General features: G+C 46.3%; 7 non-coding genes across 7 annotated transcripts; all 7 read right to left on the bottom strand.

The window, feature by feature from the left end:
* Positions 1–480: 480 nt before the first annotated feature.
* Positions 481–672, bottom strand: LOC130348945 (U2 spliceosomal RNA). Its single transcript, XR_008886409.1, has one exon. It is a non-coding gene; the product is annotated as a U2 spliceosomal RNA (small nuclear RNA).
* Positions 673–2,754: 2,082 nt separating this feature from the next.
* On the bottom strand, positions 2,755–2,945 carry LOC130348923 (U2 spliceosomal RNA). The gene has a single exon (XR_008886389.1). It is a non-coding gene; the product is annotated as a U2 spliceosomal RNA (small nuclear RNA).
* A 2,092-nt stretch (positions 2,946–5,037) lies between these two features.
* LOC130348925 (U2 spliceosomal RNA) lies at positions 5,038–5,228 on the bottom strand. Its single transcript, XR_008886390.1, has one exon. It is a non-coding gene; the product is annotated as a U2 spliceosomal RNA (small nuclear RNA).
* A 2,063-nt stretch (positions 5,229–7,291) lies between these two features.
* On the bottom strand, positions 7,292–7,482 carry LOC130348926 (U2 spliceosomal RNA). The gene has a single exon (XR_008886391.1). It is a non-coding gene; the product is annotated as a U2 spliceosomal RNA (small nuclear RNA).
* A 2,090-nt stretch (positions 7,483–9,572) lies between these two features.
* On the bottom strand, positions 9,573–9,763 carry LOC130348928 (U2 spliceosomal RNA). Its single transcript, XR_008886393.1, has one exon. It is a non-coding gene; the product is annotated as a U2 spliceosomal RNA (small nuclear RNA).
* Positions 9,764–11,856: 2,093 nt separating this feature from the next.
* Positions 11,857–12,047, bottom strand: LOC130348929 (U2 spliceosomal RNA). The gene has a single exon (XR_008886394.1). It is a non-coding gene; the product is annotated as a U2 spliceosomal RNA (small nuclear RNA).
* A 2,094-nt stretch (positions 12,048–14,141) lies between these two features.
* LOC130348930 (U2 spliceosomal RNA) lies at positions 14,142–14,332 on the bottom strand. The gene has a single exon (XR_008886395.1). It is a non-coding gene; the product is annotated as a U2 spliceosomal RNA (small nuclear RNA).
* Between the last annotated feature and the right edge of the window lie 1,026 nt (positions 14,333–15,358).

Here is a 15,358-nt window from a genome sequence, read left to right on the forward strand (position 1 = left end):
CCCCCCCCCCCATGTTATGTTACATAGTTACATAGTTAGTACGGTCGAAAAAAGACATATGTCCATCACGTTCAACCAGGGAATTAAGGGGTAGGGGTGTGGCGCGATATTGGGGAAGGGATGAGATTTTATATTTCATCATAAGCATTAATCTTATTTTGTCAATTAGGAACATTCAGCACCCACCCGCTATCAAGGCAGCTGCCTATCATGTCATGCCCTACCTGCACAGGTGTGCTGGCTACTCAAATGATCCAATTAAGAGAGGCCATTTAGTCAGCAGCAGCAGAAGTCCTGTGCCTGGACGCTCCAACCAGGGGCCAGACACAAGCAGAAGCAGAAGCAGCAGAAGCAGAAGCAGCAGCACCACCTTTTGTTTTTTGGCTGCAGCAGCAGCAAAGGCCCACAGGGCTGGCTAGCTGGCTAGCCAGCAAGCAGGTAGCAATGAAAGTAGGAATCTTTCTTTTTAACCCTGTAAGGGGGTGGTGCACTGTACCCGAAGATACTGCCATATCGGGTCAATGCATAGGGCGACGGAAGCAAGCTTCGAAATCGGCCCCCGTTTCTCAAAAATCCATTTAATATATGGTCCCCAGATAGGGGACGTATCAGATATTAAACTGATAAGAACAGATACTACACTTGATCTTAGCCAAAAGGCCGAGAAGCGATAACCGTGAAAGGGGCGGGCCCAACAAGGTCCCCGTTCATGGGCACTATCACTGCTTGCTGTCAGGGAGGCTGCCAGACAATTTTCCATGCACACTCTGGGCTGGGGGGCAGTCAACCACCAGTACACACAGCAGAACCTAAACCCATACCATTATTGCTAAGCAGCAAGACAGGGGCCCATTGCACACCCACGGGGCCTTTTTAAATGCAATCCATAACCCGGATTTGCCAGGAACCCTTCTTACTCCTCCTACTGCATGTGACACTGGGCTTAGGATCTGCATAGGAAACACACACACAAGCACACACCTACCTTTGTTGCCTGCAGATGCCTCCTTGGCTGTCCCCAAACGGTATCAAACCAACACCCCACGGGAAGCTGTAAGCATAGAGGACATGCCTGCACCCCATTGGACTTACCTGTGTGGGTTAAATCCGGGTTATTTGACAACCTATGGCGGTGATGGTTCTGCTCAGGCAGAGCAGTGCTGATGCTCCTCATAAAGCTGTCGCTGCTGTGAAGGTTCTAGGTGACATCACAAATCCCCTTTGGTTACATACACAACAAAGCTGGGTTGTTGTTGTTTACACTCTGCAATGTGGAAGTGAGTGACATCATAGCACTGTAGTTCTGAGGGTTCAAGATGGATGCAACAATCTCCTGTTGCTTCTATGAAGGCCGTAATAGACGACATCACCAAACAGCTCCATAGTCACATACACAGCAAAGGAGAGATGTTGTTTACACCTAGTGATGTCAGTGGTATTGAGTGACATCACAGCACAGTGCTAAGGCTCCTGGGCCTGGACACAGCAGCGGCTGCAATATCTCAACGGAGAATACGTTTATATCTATGTGTGTGTGTGCGCATATATATATATATATATATATATATATATATATATATATATTTCTCCGCCGAAATCACTTTTAAACCCATTTCCACCTTTTTTTCCCTTCTCTTCCTCTTACTTTTTTTTCACGTTTTTTTACGTTTTTCTCCTTTTCGCCTCTTTTCTGGGCGTATTATTCTTCTTTTTCTTCTTTTTTTTCGTCTAATGCATACCCCATCAGTGCAGCAATGCTTATTCAATACCGCCAGCAGATGGAGACACTGGGGGATAATTTTCTAAGGATTTATACTGATTTTTCCTGTCTGAATTTGTCGCACAGAAAGTTGCAGGCCAAATATGTGTGACATTTCTGCGACTTTAGCTTCTAGAGCATTTTTACAACATTATACATAGGTGCTGAATACATAAAAAGCGACTGTTCAGCGACAGACAAGTCGCATCGGCTGAAAGTAGGCCAGAATGTCAGTCCATGTTGGAGCAGGTTTAGATACAGTCTAAAGCATAGATCTCAAAGTCTGTGCACAGAATTTAGCAAGGGCCTCGCACCTTCTGATGCATCAGGTAGGTGCACAATAGCATAGCCTAACCCTCTGTACTTTGGTCTATATTGATGCGGGACATAGACAGCCAGCTGATGACCAATCCATTAGTGCAATGGATGGCTGGAAGCATTTGTCTTTGCCTTTGCAATACCACAGAAGCAATGCATGGTCAATGTACAGCAATGACACACCTGTGTGAACAGCCAGGAGACCCCCCCCCCCATGTTATGTTACATAGTTACATAGTTAGTACGGTCGAAAAAAGACATATGTCCATCACGTTCAACCAGGGAATTAAGGGGTAGGGGTGTGGCGCGATATTGGGGAAGGGATGAGATTTTATATTTCTTCATAAGCATTAATCTTATTTTGTCAATTAGGAACATTCAGCACCCACCCGCTATCAAGGCAGCTGCCTATCATGTCATGCCCTACCTGCACAGGTGTGCTGGCTACTCAAATGATCCAATTAAGGAGGCCATTTAGTCAGCAGCAGCAGAAGTCCTGTGCCTGGACGCTCCAACAGGGGCCAGACACAAGCAGAAGCAGAAGCAGCAGAAGCAGCAGCAGCACCACCTTTTGTTTTTTGGCTGCAGCAGCAGCAAGGCCCACAGGGCTGGCTAGCTGGCTAGCCAGCAAGCAGGTAGCAATGAAAGTAGGAATCTTTCTTTTTAACCCTGTAAGGGGGTGGTGCACTGTACCCGAAGATACTGCCATATCGGGTCAATGCATAGGGCGACGGAAGCAAGCTTCGAAATCGGCCCCCGTTCTCAAAAATCCATTTAATATATGGTCCCCAGATAGGGGACGTATCAGATATTAAACTGATAAGAACAGATACTACACTTGATCTTAGCCAAAAGGCCGAGAAGCGATAACCGTGAAAGGGGCGGGCCCAACAAGGTCCCCTTCATGGGCACTATCACTGCTTGCTGTCAGGGAGGCTGCCAGACAATTTTCCATGCACACTCTGGGCTGGGGGGCAGTCAACCACCAGTACACACAGCAGAACCTAAACCCATACCATTATTGCTAAGCAGCAAGACAGGGGCCCATTGCACTCCCACGGGGCCTTTTTAAATGCAATCCATAACCCGGATTTGCCAGGAACCCTTCTTACTCCTCCTACTTGCATGTGACACTGGGCTTAGGATCTGCATAGGAAACACACACACAAGCACACACCTACCTTTGTTGCCTGCAGATGCCTCCTTGGCTGTCCCCAAACGGTATCAAACCAACACCCACGGGAAGCTGTAAGCATAGAGGACATGCCTGCACCCCATTGGACTTACCTGTGTGGGTTAAATCCGGGTTATTTGACAACCTATGGCGGTGATGGTTCTGCTCAGGCAGAGCAGTGCTGATGCTCCTCATAAAGCTGTCGCTGCTGTGAAGGTTCTAGGTGACATCACAAATCCCTTTGGTTACATACACAACAAAGCTGGGTTGTTGTTGTTTACACTCTGCAAGGCCTGTGGAAGTGAGTGACATCATAGCACTGTAGTTCTGAGGGTTCAAGATGGATGCAACAATCTCCTGTTGCTTCTATGAAGGCCGTAATAGACGACATCACCAAACAGCTCCATAGTCACATACACAGCAAAGGAGAGATGTTGTTTACACCTAGTGATGTCAGTGGTATTGAGTGACATCACAGCACAGTGCTAAGGCTCCTGGGCCTGGACACAGCAGCGGCTGCAATATCTCAACGGAGAATACGTTTATATCTATGTGTGTGTGTGCGCATATATATATATATATATATATATATATATATATATATATATATATATTTCTCCGCCGAAATCACTTTTAAACCCATTTCCACCTTTTTTTCCCTTCTCTTCCTCTTACTTTTTTTTCACGTTTTTTTACGTTTTTCTCCTTTTCGCCTCTTTTCTGGGCGTATTATTCTTCTTTTTCTTCTTTTTTTTCGTCTAATGCATACCCCATCAGTGCAGCAATGCTTATTCAATACCGCCAGCAGATGGAGACACTGGGGGATAATTTTCTAAGGATTTATACTGATTTTTCCTGTCTGAATTTGTCGCACAGAAAGTTGCAGGCCAAATATGTGTGACATTTCTGCGACTTTAGCTTCTAGAGCATTTTTACAACATTATACATAGGTGCTGAATACATAAAAAGCGACTGTTCAGCGACAGACAAGTCGCATCGGCTGAAAGTAGGCCAGAATGTCAGTCCATGTTGGAGCAGGTTTAGATACAGTCTAAAGCATAGATCTCAAAGTCTGTGCACAGAATTTAGCAAGGGCCTCGCACCTTCTGATGCATCAGGTAGGTGCACAATAGCATAGCCTAACCCTCTGTACTTTGGTCTATATTGATGCGGGACATAGACAGCCAGCTGATGACCAATCCATTAGTGCAATGGATGGCTGGAAGCATTTGTCTTTGCCTTTGCAATACCACAGAAGCAATGCATGGTCAATGTACAGCAATGACACACCTGTGTGAACAGCCAGGAGACCCCCCCCCCCCCATGTTATGTTACATAGTTACATAGTTAGTACGGTCGAAAAAAGACATATGTCCATCACGTTCAACCAGGGAATTAAGGGGTAGGGGTGTGGCGCGATATTGGGGAAGGGATGAGATTTTATATTTCTTCATAAGCATTAATCTTATTTTGTCAATTAGGAACATTCAGCACCCACCCGCTATCAAGGCAGCTGCCTATCATGTCATGCCCTACCTGCACAGGTGTGCTGGCTACTCAAATGATCCAATTAAGGAGGCCATTTAGTCAGCAGCAGCAGAAGTCCTGTGCCTGGACGCTCCAACAGGGGCCAGACACAAGCAGAAGCAGAAGCAGCAGAAGCAGCAGCAGCACCACCTTTTGTTTTTTGGCTGCAGCAGCAGCAAGGCCCACAGGGCTGGCTAGCTGGCTAGCCAGCAAGCAGGTAGCAATGAAAGTAGGAATCTTTCTTTTTAACCCTGTAAGGGGGTGGTGCACTGTACCCGAAGATACTGCCATATCGGGTCAATGCATAGGGCGACGGAAGCAAGCTTCGAAATCGGCCCCCGTTCTCAAAAATCCATTTAATATATGGTCCCCAGATAGGGGACGTATCAGATATTAAACTGATAAGAACAGATACTACACTTGATCTTAGCCAAAAGGCCGAGAAGCGATAACCGTGAAAGGGGCGGGCCCAACAAGGTCCCCTTCATGGGCACTATCACTGCTTGCTGTCAGGGAGGCTGCCAGACAATTTTCCATGCACACTCTGGGCTGGGGGGCAGTCAACCACCAGTACACACAGCAGAACCTAAACCCATACCATTATTGCTAAGCAGCAAGACAGGGGCCCATTGCACTCCCACGGGGCCTTTTTAAATGCAATCCATAACCCGGATTTGCCAGGAACCCTTCTTACTCCTCCTACTTGCATGTGACACTGGGCTTAGGATCTGCATAGGAAACACACACACAAGCACACACCTACCTTTGTTGCCTGCAGATGCCTCCTTGGCTGTCCCCAAACGGTATCAAACCAACACCCACGGGAAGCTGTAAGCATAGAGGACATGCCTGCACCCCATTGGACTTACCTGTGTGGGTTAAATCCGGGTTATTTGACAACCTATGGCGGTGATGGTTCTGCTCAGGCAGAGCAGTGCTGATGCTCCTCATAAAGCTGTCGCTGCTGTGAAGGTTCTAGGTGACATCACAAATCCCTTTGGTTACATACACAACAAAGCTGGGTTGTTGTTGTTTACACTCTGCAAGGCCTGTGGAAGTGAGTGACATCATAGCACTGTAGTTCTGAGGGTTCAAGATGGATGCAACAATCTCCTGTTGCTTCTATGAAGGCCGTAATAGACGACATCACCAAACAGCTCCATAGTCACATACACAGCAAAGGAGAGATGTTGTTTACACCTAGTGATGTCAGTGGTATTGAGTGACATCACAGCACAGTGCTAAGGCTCCTGGGCCTGGACACAGCAGCGGCTGCAATATCTCAACGGAGAATACGTTTATATCTATGTGTGTGTGTGCGCATATATATATATATATATATTTCTCCGCCGAAATCACTTTTAAACCCATTTCCACCTTTTTTTCCCTTCTCTTCCTCTTACTTTTTTTTCACGTTTTTTTACGTTTTTCTCCTTTTCGCCTCTTTTCTGGGCGTATTATTCTTCTTTTTCTTCTTTTTTTTCGTCTAATGCATACCCCATCAGTGCAGCAATGCTTATTCAATACCGCCAGCAGATGGAGACACTGGGGGATAATTTTCTAAGGATTTATACTGATTTTTCCTGTCTGAATTTGTCGCACAGAAAGTTGCAGGCCAAATATGTGTGACATTTCTGCGACTTTAGCTTCTAGAGCATTTTTACAACATTATACATAGGTGCTGAATACATAAAAAGCGACTGTTCAGCGACAGACAAGTCGCATCGGCTGAAAGTAGGCCAGAATGTCAGTCCATGTTGGAGCAGGTTTAGATACAGTCTAAAGCATAGATCTCAAAGTCTGTGCACAGAATTTAGCAAGGGCCTCGCACCTTCTGATGCATCAGGTAGGTGCACAATAGCATAGCCTAACCCTCTGTACTTTGGTCTATATTGATGCGGGACATAGACAGCCAGCTGATGACCAATCCATTAGTGCAATGGATGGCTGGAAGCATTTGTCTTTGCCTTTGCAATACCACAGAAGCAATGCATGGTCAATGTACAGCAATGACACACCTGTGTGAACAGCCAGGAGACCCCCCCCCCCCATGTTATGTTACATAGTTACATAGTTAGTACGGTCGAAAAAAGACATATGTCCATCACGTTCAACCAGGGAATTAAGGGGTAGGGGTGTGGCGCGATATTGGGGAAGGGATGAGATTTTATATTTCTTCATAAGCATTAATCTTATTTTGTCAATTAGGAACATTCAGCACCCACCCGCTATCAAGGCAGCTGCCTATCATGTCATGCCCTACCTGCACAGGTGTGCTGGCTACTCAAATGATCCAATTAAGGAGGCCATTTAGTCAGCAGCAGCAGAAGTCCTGTGCCTGGACGCTCCAACAGGGGCCAGACACAAGCAGAAGCAGAAGCAGCAGAAGCAGCAGCAGCACCACCTTTTGTTTTTTGGCTGCAGCAGCAGCAAGGCCCACAGGGCTGGCTAGCTGGCTAGCCAGCAAGCAGGTAGCAATGAAAGTAGGAATCTTTCTTTTTAACCCTGTAAGGGGGTGGTGCACTGTACCCGAAGATACTGCCATATCGGGTCAATGCATAGGGCGACGGAAGCAAGCTTCGAAATCGGCCCCCGTTCTCAAAAATCCATTTAATATATGGTCCCCAGATAGGGGACGTATCAGATATTAAACTGATAAGAACAGATACTACACTTGATCTTAGCCAAAAGGCCGAGAAGCGATAACCGTGAAAGGGGCGGGCCCAACAAGGTCCCCTTCATGGGCACTATCACTGCTTGCTGTCAGGGAGGCTGCCAGACAATTTTCCATGCACACTCTGGGCTGGGGGGCAGTCAACCACCAGTACACACAGCAGAACCTAAACCCATACCATTATTGCTAAGCAGCAAGACAGGGGCCCATTGCACTCCCACGGGGCCTTTTTAAATGCAATCCATAACCCGGATTTGCCAGGAACCCTTCTTACTCCTCCTACTTGCATGTGACACTGGGCTTAGGATCTGCATAGGAAACACACACACAAGCACACACCTACCTTTGTTGCCTGCAGATGCCTCCTTGGCTGTCCCCAAACGGTATCAAACCAACACCCACGGGAAGCTGTAAGCATAGAGGACATGCCTGCACCCCATTGGACTTACCTGTGTGGGTTAAATCCGGGTTATTTGACAACCTATGGCGGTGATGGTTCTGCTCAGGCAGAGCAGTGCTGATGCTCCTCATAAAGCTGTCGCTGCTGTGAAGGTTCTAGGTGACATCACAAATCCCTTTGGTTACATACACAACAAAGCTGGGTTGTTGTTGTTTACACTCTGCAAGGCCTGTGGAAGTGAGTGACATCATAGCACTGTAGTTCTGAGGGTTCAAGATGGATGCAACAATCTCCTGTTGCTTCTATGAAGGCCGTAATAGACGACATCACCAAACAGCTCCATAGTCACATACACAGCAAAGGAGAGATGTTGTTTACACCTAGTGATGTCAGTGGTATTGAGTGACATCACAGCACAGTGCTAAGGCTCCTGGGCCTGGACACAGCAGCGGCTGCAATATCTCAACGGAGAATACGTTTATATCTATGTGTGTGTGTGCGCATATATATATATATATATATATATATATATATATATATATATATTTCTCCGCCGAAATCACTTTTAAACCCATTTCCACCTTTTTTTCCCTTCTCTTCCTCTTACTTTTTTTTCACGTTTTTTTACGTTTTTCTCCTTTTCGCCTCTTTTCTGGGCGTATTATTCTTCTTTTTCTTCTTTTTTTTCGTCTAATGCATACCCCATCAGTGCAGCAATGCTTATTCAATACCGCCAGCAGATGGAGACACTGGGGGATAATTTTCTAAGGATTTATACTGATTTTTCCTGTCTGAATTTGTCGCACAGAAAGTTGCAGGCCAAATATGTGTGACATTTCTGCGACTTTAGCTTCTAGAGCATTTTTACAACATTATACATAGGTGCTGAATACATAAAAAGCGACTGTTCAGCGACAGACAAGTCGCATCGGCTGAAAGTAGGCCAGAATGTCAGTCCATGTTGGAGCAGGTTTAGATACAGTCTAAAGCATAGATCTCAAAGTCTGTGCACAGAATTTAGCAAGGGCCTCGCACCCTTCTGATGCATCAGGTAGGTGCACAATAGCATAGCCTAACCCTCTGTACTTTGGTCTATATTGATGCGGGACATAGACAGCCAGCTGATGACCAATCCATTAGTGCAATGGATGGCTGGAAGCATTTGTCTTTGCCTTTGCAATACCACAGAAGCAATGCATGGTCAATGTACAGCAATGACACACCTGTGTGAACAGCCAGGAGACCCCCCCCCCCCCCATGTTATGTTACATAGTTACATAGTTAGTACGGTCGAAAAAAGACATATGTCCATCACGTTCAACCAGGGAATTAAGGGGTAGGGGTGTGGCGCGATATTGGGGAAGGGATGAGATTTTATATTTCTTCATAAGCATTAATCTTATTTTGTCAATTAGGAACATTCAGCACCCACCCGCTATCAAGGCAGCTGCCTATCATGTCATGCCCTACCTGCACAGGTGTGCTGGCTACTCAAATGATCCAATTAAGGAGGCCATTTAGTCAGCAGCAGCAGAAGTCCTGTGCCTGGACGCTCCAACAGGGGCCAGACACAAGCAGAAGCAGAAGCAGCAGAAGCAGCAGCAGCACCACCTTTTGTTTTTTGGCTGCAGCAGCAGCAAGGCCCACAGGGCTGGCTAGCTGGCTAGCCAGCAAGCAGGTAGCAATGAAAGTAGGAATCTTTCTTTTTAACCCTGTAAGGGGGTGGTGCACTGTACCCGAAGATACTGCCATATCGGGTCAATGCATAGGGCGACGGAAGCAAGCTTCGAAATCGGCCCCCGTTCTCAAAAATCCATTTAATATATGGTCCCCAGATAGGGGACGTATCAGATATTAAACTGATAAGAACAGATACTACACTTGATCTTAGCCAAAAGGCCGAGAAGCGATAACCGTGAAAGGGGCGGGCCCAACAAGGTCCCCTTCATGGGCACTATCACTGCTTGCTGTCAGGGAGGCTGCCAGACAATTTTCCATGCACACTCTGGGCTGGGGGGCAGTCAACCACCAGTACACACAGCAGAACCTAAACCCATACCATTATTGCTAAGCAGCAAGACAGGGGCCCATTGCACTCCCACGGGGCCTTTTTAAATGCAATCCATAACCCGGATTTGCCAGGAACCCTTCTTACTCCTCCTACTTGCATGTGACACTGGGCTTAGGATCTGCATAGGAAACACACACACAAGCACACACCTACCTTTGTTGCCTGCAGATGCCTCCTTGGCTGTCCCCAAACGGTATCAAACCAACACCCACGGGAAGCTGTAAGCATAGAGGACATGCCTGCACCCCATTGGACTTACCTGTGTGGGTTAAATCCGGGTTATTTGACAACCTATGGCGGTGATGGTTCTGCTCAGGCAGAGCAGTGCTGATGCTCCTCATAAAGCTGTCGCTGCTGTGAAGGTTCTAGGTGACATCACAAATCCCTTTGGTTACATACACAACAAAGCTGGGTTGTTGTTGTTTACACTCTGCAAGGCCTGTGGAAGTGAGTGACATCATAGCACTGTAGTTCTGAGGGTTCAAGATGGATGCAACAATCTCCTGTTGCTTCTATGAAGGCCGTAATAGACGACATCACCAAACAGCTCCATAGTCACATACACAGCAAAGGAGAGATGTTGTTTACACCTAGTGATGTCAGTGGTATTGAGTGACATCACAGCACAGTGCTAAGGCTCCTGGGCCTGGACACAGCAGCGGCTGCAATATCTCAACGGAGAATACGTTTATATCTATGTGTGTGTGTGCGCATATATATATATATATATATATATATATATATATATATATATATATTTCTCCGCCGAAATCACTTTTAAACCCATTTCCACCTTTTTTTCCCTTCTCTTCCTCTTACTTTTTTTTCACGTTTTTTTACGTTTTTCTCCTTTTCGCCTCTTTTCTGGGCGTATTATTCTTCTTTTTCTTCTTTTTTTTCGTCTAATGCATACCCCATCAGTGCAGCAATGCTTATTCAATACCGCCAGCAGATGGAGACACTGGGGGATAATTTTCTAAGGATTTATACTGATTTTTCCTGTCTGAATTTGTCGCACAGAAAGTTGCAGGCCAAATATGTGTGACATTTCTGCGACTTTAGCTTCTAGAGCATTTTTACAACATTATACATAGGTGCTGAATACATAAAAAGCGACTGTTCAGCGACAGACAAGTCGCATCGGCTGAAAGTAGGCCAGAATGTCAGTCCATGTTGGAGCAGGTTTAGATACAGTCTAAAGCATAGATCTCAAAGTCTGTGCACAGAATTTAGCAAGGGCCTCGCACCTTCTGATGCATCAGGTAGGTGCACAATAGCATAGCCTAACCCTCTGTACTTTGGTCTATATTGATGCGGGACATAGACAGCCAGCTGATGACCAATCCATTAGTGCAATGGATGGCTGGAAGCATTTGTCTTTGCCTTTGCAATACCACAGAAGCAATGCATGGTCAATGTACAGCAATGACACACCTGTGTGAACAGCCAGGAGACCCCCCCCCCCCCCCCATGTTATGTTACATAGTTACATAGTTAGTACGGTCGAAAAAAGACATATGTCCATCACGTTCAACCAGGGAATTAAGGGGTAGGGGTGTGGCGCGATATTGGGGAAGGGATGAGATTTTATATTTCTTCATAAGCATTAATCTTATTTTGTCAATTAGGAACATTCAGCACCCACCCGCTATCAAGGCAGCTGCCTATCATGTCATGCCCTACCTGCACAGGTGTGCTGGCTACTCAAATGATCCAATTAAGGAGGCCATTTAGTCAGCAGCAGCAGAAGTCCTGTGCCTGGACGCTCCAACAGGGGCCAGACACAAGCAGAAGCAGAAGCAGCAGAAGCAGCAGCAGCACCACCTTTTGTTTTTTGGCTGCAGCAGCAGCAAGGCCCACAGGGCTGGCTAGCTGGCTAGCCAGCAAGCAGGTAGCAATGAAAGTAGGAATCTTTCTTTTTAACCCTGTAAGGGGGTGGTGCACTGTACCCGAAGATACTGCCATATCGGGTCAATGCATAGGGCGACGGAAGCAAGCTTCGAAATCGGCCCCCGTTCTCAAAAATCCATTTAATATATGGTCCCCAGATAGGGGACGTATCAGATATTAAACTGATAAGAACAGATACTACACTTGATCTTAGCCAAAAGGCCGAGAAGCGATAACCGTGAAAGGGGCGGGCCCAACAAGGTCCCCTTCATGGGCACTATCACTGCTTGCTGTCAGGGAGGCTGCCAGACAATTTTCCATGCACACTCTGGGCTGGGGGGCAGTCAACCACCAGTACACACAGCAGAACCTAAACCCATACCATTATTGCTAAGCAGCAAGACAGGGGCCCATTGCACTCCCACGGGGCCTTTTTAAATGCAATCCATAACCCGGATTTGCCAGGAACCCTTCTTACTCCTCCTACTTGCATGTGACACTGGGCTTAGGATCTGCATAGGAAACACACACACAAGCACACACCTACCTTTGTTGCCTGCAGATGCCTCCTTGGCTGTCCCCAAACGGTATCAAACCAACACCCACGGGAAGCTGTAAGCATAGAGGACATGCCTGCACCCCATTGGACTTACCTGTGTGGGTTAAATCCGGGTTATTTGACAACCTATGGCGGTGATGGTTCTGCTCAGGCAGAGCAGTGCTGATGCTCCTCATAAAGCTGTCGCTGCTGTGAAGGTTCTAGGTGACATCACAAATCCCTTTGGTTACATACACAACAAAGCTGGGTTGTTGTTGTTTACACTCTGCAAGGCCTGTGGAAGTGAGTGACATCATAGCACTGTAGTTCTGAGGGTTCAAGATGGATGCAACAATCTCCTGTTGCTTCTATGAAGGCCGTAATAGACGACATCACCAAACAGCTCCATAGTCACATACACAGCAAAGGAGAGATGTTGTTTACACCTAGTGATGTCAGTGGTATTGAGTGACATCACAGCACAGTGCTAAGGCTCCTGGGCCTGGACACAGCAGCGGCTGCAATATCTCAACGGAGAATACGTTTATATCTATGTGTGTGTGTGCGCATATATATATATATATATATATATATATATATATATATATATATATTTCTCCGCCGAAATCACTTTTAAACCCATTTCCACCTTTTTTTCCCTTCTCTTCCTCTTACTTTTTTTTCACGTTTTTTTACGTTTTTCTCCTTTTCGCCTCTTTTCTGGGCGTATTATTCTTCTTTTTCTTCTTTTTTTTCGTCTAATGCATACCCCATCAGTGCAGCAATGCTTATTCAATACCGCCAGCAGATGGAGACACTGGGGGATAATTTTCTAAGGATTTATACTGATTTTTCCTGTCTGAATTTGTCGCACAGAAAGTTGCAGGCCAAATATGTGTGACATTTCTGCGACTTTAGCTTCTAGAGCATTTTTACAACATTATACATAGGTGCTGAATACATAAAAAGCGACTGTTCAGCGACAGACAAGTCGCATCGGCTGAAAGTAGGCCAGAATGTCAGTCCATGTTGGAGCAGGTTTAGATACAGTCTAAAGCATAGATCTCAAAGTCTGTGCACAGAATTTAGCAAGGGCCTCGCACCTTCTGATGCATCAGGTAGGTGCACAATAGCATAGCCTAACCCTCTGTACTTTGGTCTATATTGATGCGGGACATAGACAGCCAGCTGATGACCAATCCATTAGTGCAATGGATGGCTGGAAGCATTTGTCTTTGCCTTTGCAATACCACAGAAGCAATGCATGGTCAATGTACAGCAATGACACACCTGTGTGAACAGCCAGGAGACCCCCCCCCCCCCCCCCATGTTATGTTACATAGTTACATAGTTAGTACGGTCGAAAAAAGACATATGTCCATCACGTTCAACCAGGGAATTAAGGGGTAGGGGTGTGGCGCGATATTGGGGAAGGGATGAGATTTTATATTTCTTCATAAGCATTAATCTTATTTTGTCAATTAGGAACATTCAGCACCCACCCGCTATCAAGGCAGCTGCCTATCATGTCATGCCCTACCTGCACAGGTGTGCTGGCTACTCAAATGATCCAATTAAGGAGGCCATTTAGTCAGCAGCAGCAGAAGTCCTGTGCCTGGACGCTCCAACAGGGGCCAGACACAAGCAGAAGCAGAAGCAGCAGAAGCAGCAGCAGCACCACCTTTTGTTTTTTGGCTGCAGCAGCAGCAAGGCCCACAGGGCTGGCTAGCTGGCTAGCCAGCAAGCAGGTAGCAATGAAAGTAGGAATCTTTCTTTTTAACCCTGTAAGGGGGTGGTGCACTGTACCCGAAGATACTGCCATATCGGGTCAATGCATAGGGCGACGGAAGCAAGCTTCGAAATCGGCCCCCGTTCTCAAAAATCCATTTAATATATGGTCCCCAGATAGGGGACGTATCAGATATTAAACTGATAAGAACAGATACTACACTTGATCTTAGCCAAAAGGCCGAGAAGCGATAACCGTGAAAGGGGCGGGCCCAACAAGGTCCCCTTCATGGGCACTATCACTGCTTGCTGTCAGGGAGGCTGCCAGACAATTTTCCATGCACACTCTGGGCTGGGGGGCAGTCAACCACCAGTACACACAGCAGAACCTAAACCCATACCATTATTGCTAAGCAGCAAGACAGGGGCCCATTGCACTCCCACGGGGCCTTTTTAAATGCAATCCATAACCCGGATTTGCCAGGAACCCTTCTTACTCCTCCTACTTGCATGTGACACTGGGCTTAGGATCTGCATAGGAAACACACACACAAGCACACACCTACCTTTGTTGCCTGCAGATGCCTCCTTGGCTGTCCCCAAACGGTATCAAACCAACACCCACGGGAAGCTGTAAGCATAGAGGACATGCCTGCACCCCATTGGACTTACCTGTGTGGGTTAAATCCGGGTTATTTGACAACCTATGGCGGTGATGGTTCTGCTCAGGCAGAGCAGTGCTGATGCTCCTCATAAAGCTGTCGCTGCTGTGAAGGTTCTAGGTGACATCACAAATCCCTTTGGTTACATACACAACAAAGCTGGGTTGTTGTTGTTTACACTCTGCAAGGCCTGTGGAAGTGAGTGACATCATAGCACTGTAGTTCTGAGGGTTCAAGATGGATGCAACAATCTCCTGTTGCTTCTATGAAGGCCGTAATAGACGACATCACCAAACAGCTCCATAGTCACATACACAGCAAAGGAGAGATGTTGTTTACACCTAGTGATGTCAGTGGTATTGAGTGACATCACAGCACAGTGCTAAGGCTCCTGGGCCTGGACACAGCAGCGGCTGCAATATCTCAACGGAGAATACGTTTATATCTATGTGTGTGTGTGCGCATATATATATATATATATATATATATATATATATATATATATATTTCTCCGCCGAAATCACTTTTAAACCCATTTCCACCTTTTTTTCCCTTCTCTTCCTCTTACTTTTTTTTCACGTTTTTTTACGTTTTTCTCCTTTTCGCCTCTTTTCTGG

This window comes from Hyla sarda, unplaced genomic scaffold, assembly GCF_029499605.1.
Source record: "Hyla sarda isolate aHylSar1 unplaced genomic scaffold, aHylSar1.hap1 scaffold_894, whole genome shotgun sequence".
Taxonomy (NCBI): Eukaryota; Metazoa; Chordata; class Amphibia; order Anura; family Hylidae; genus Hyla; species Hyla sarda.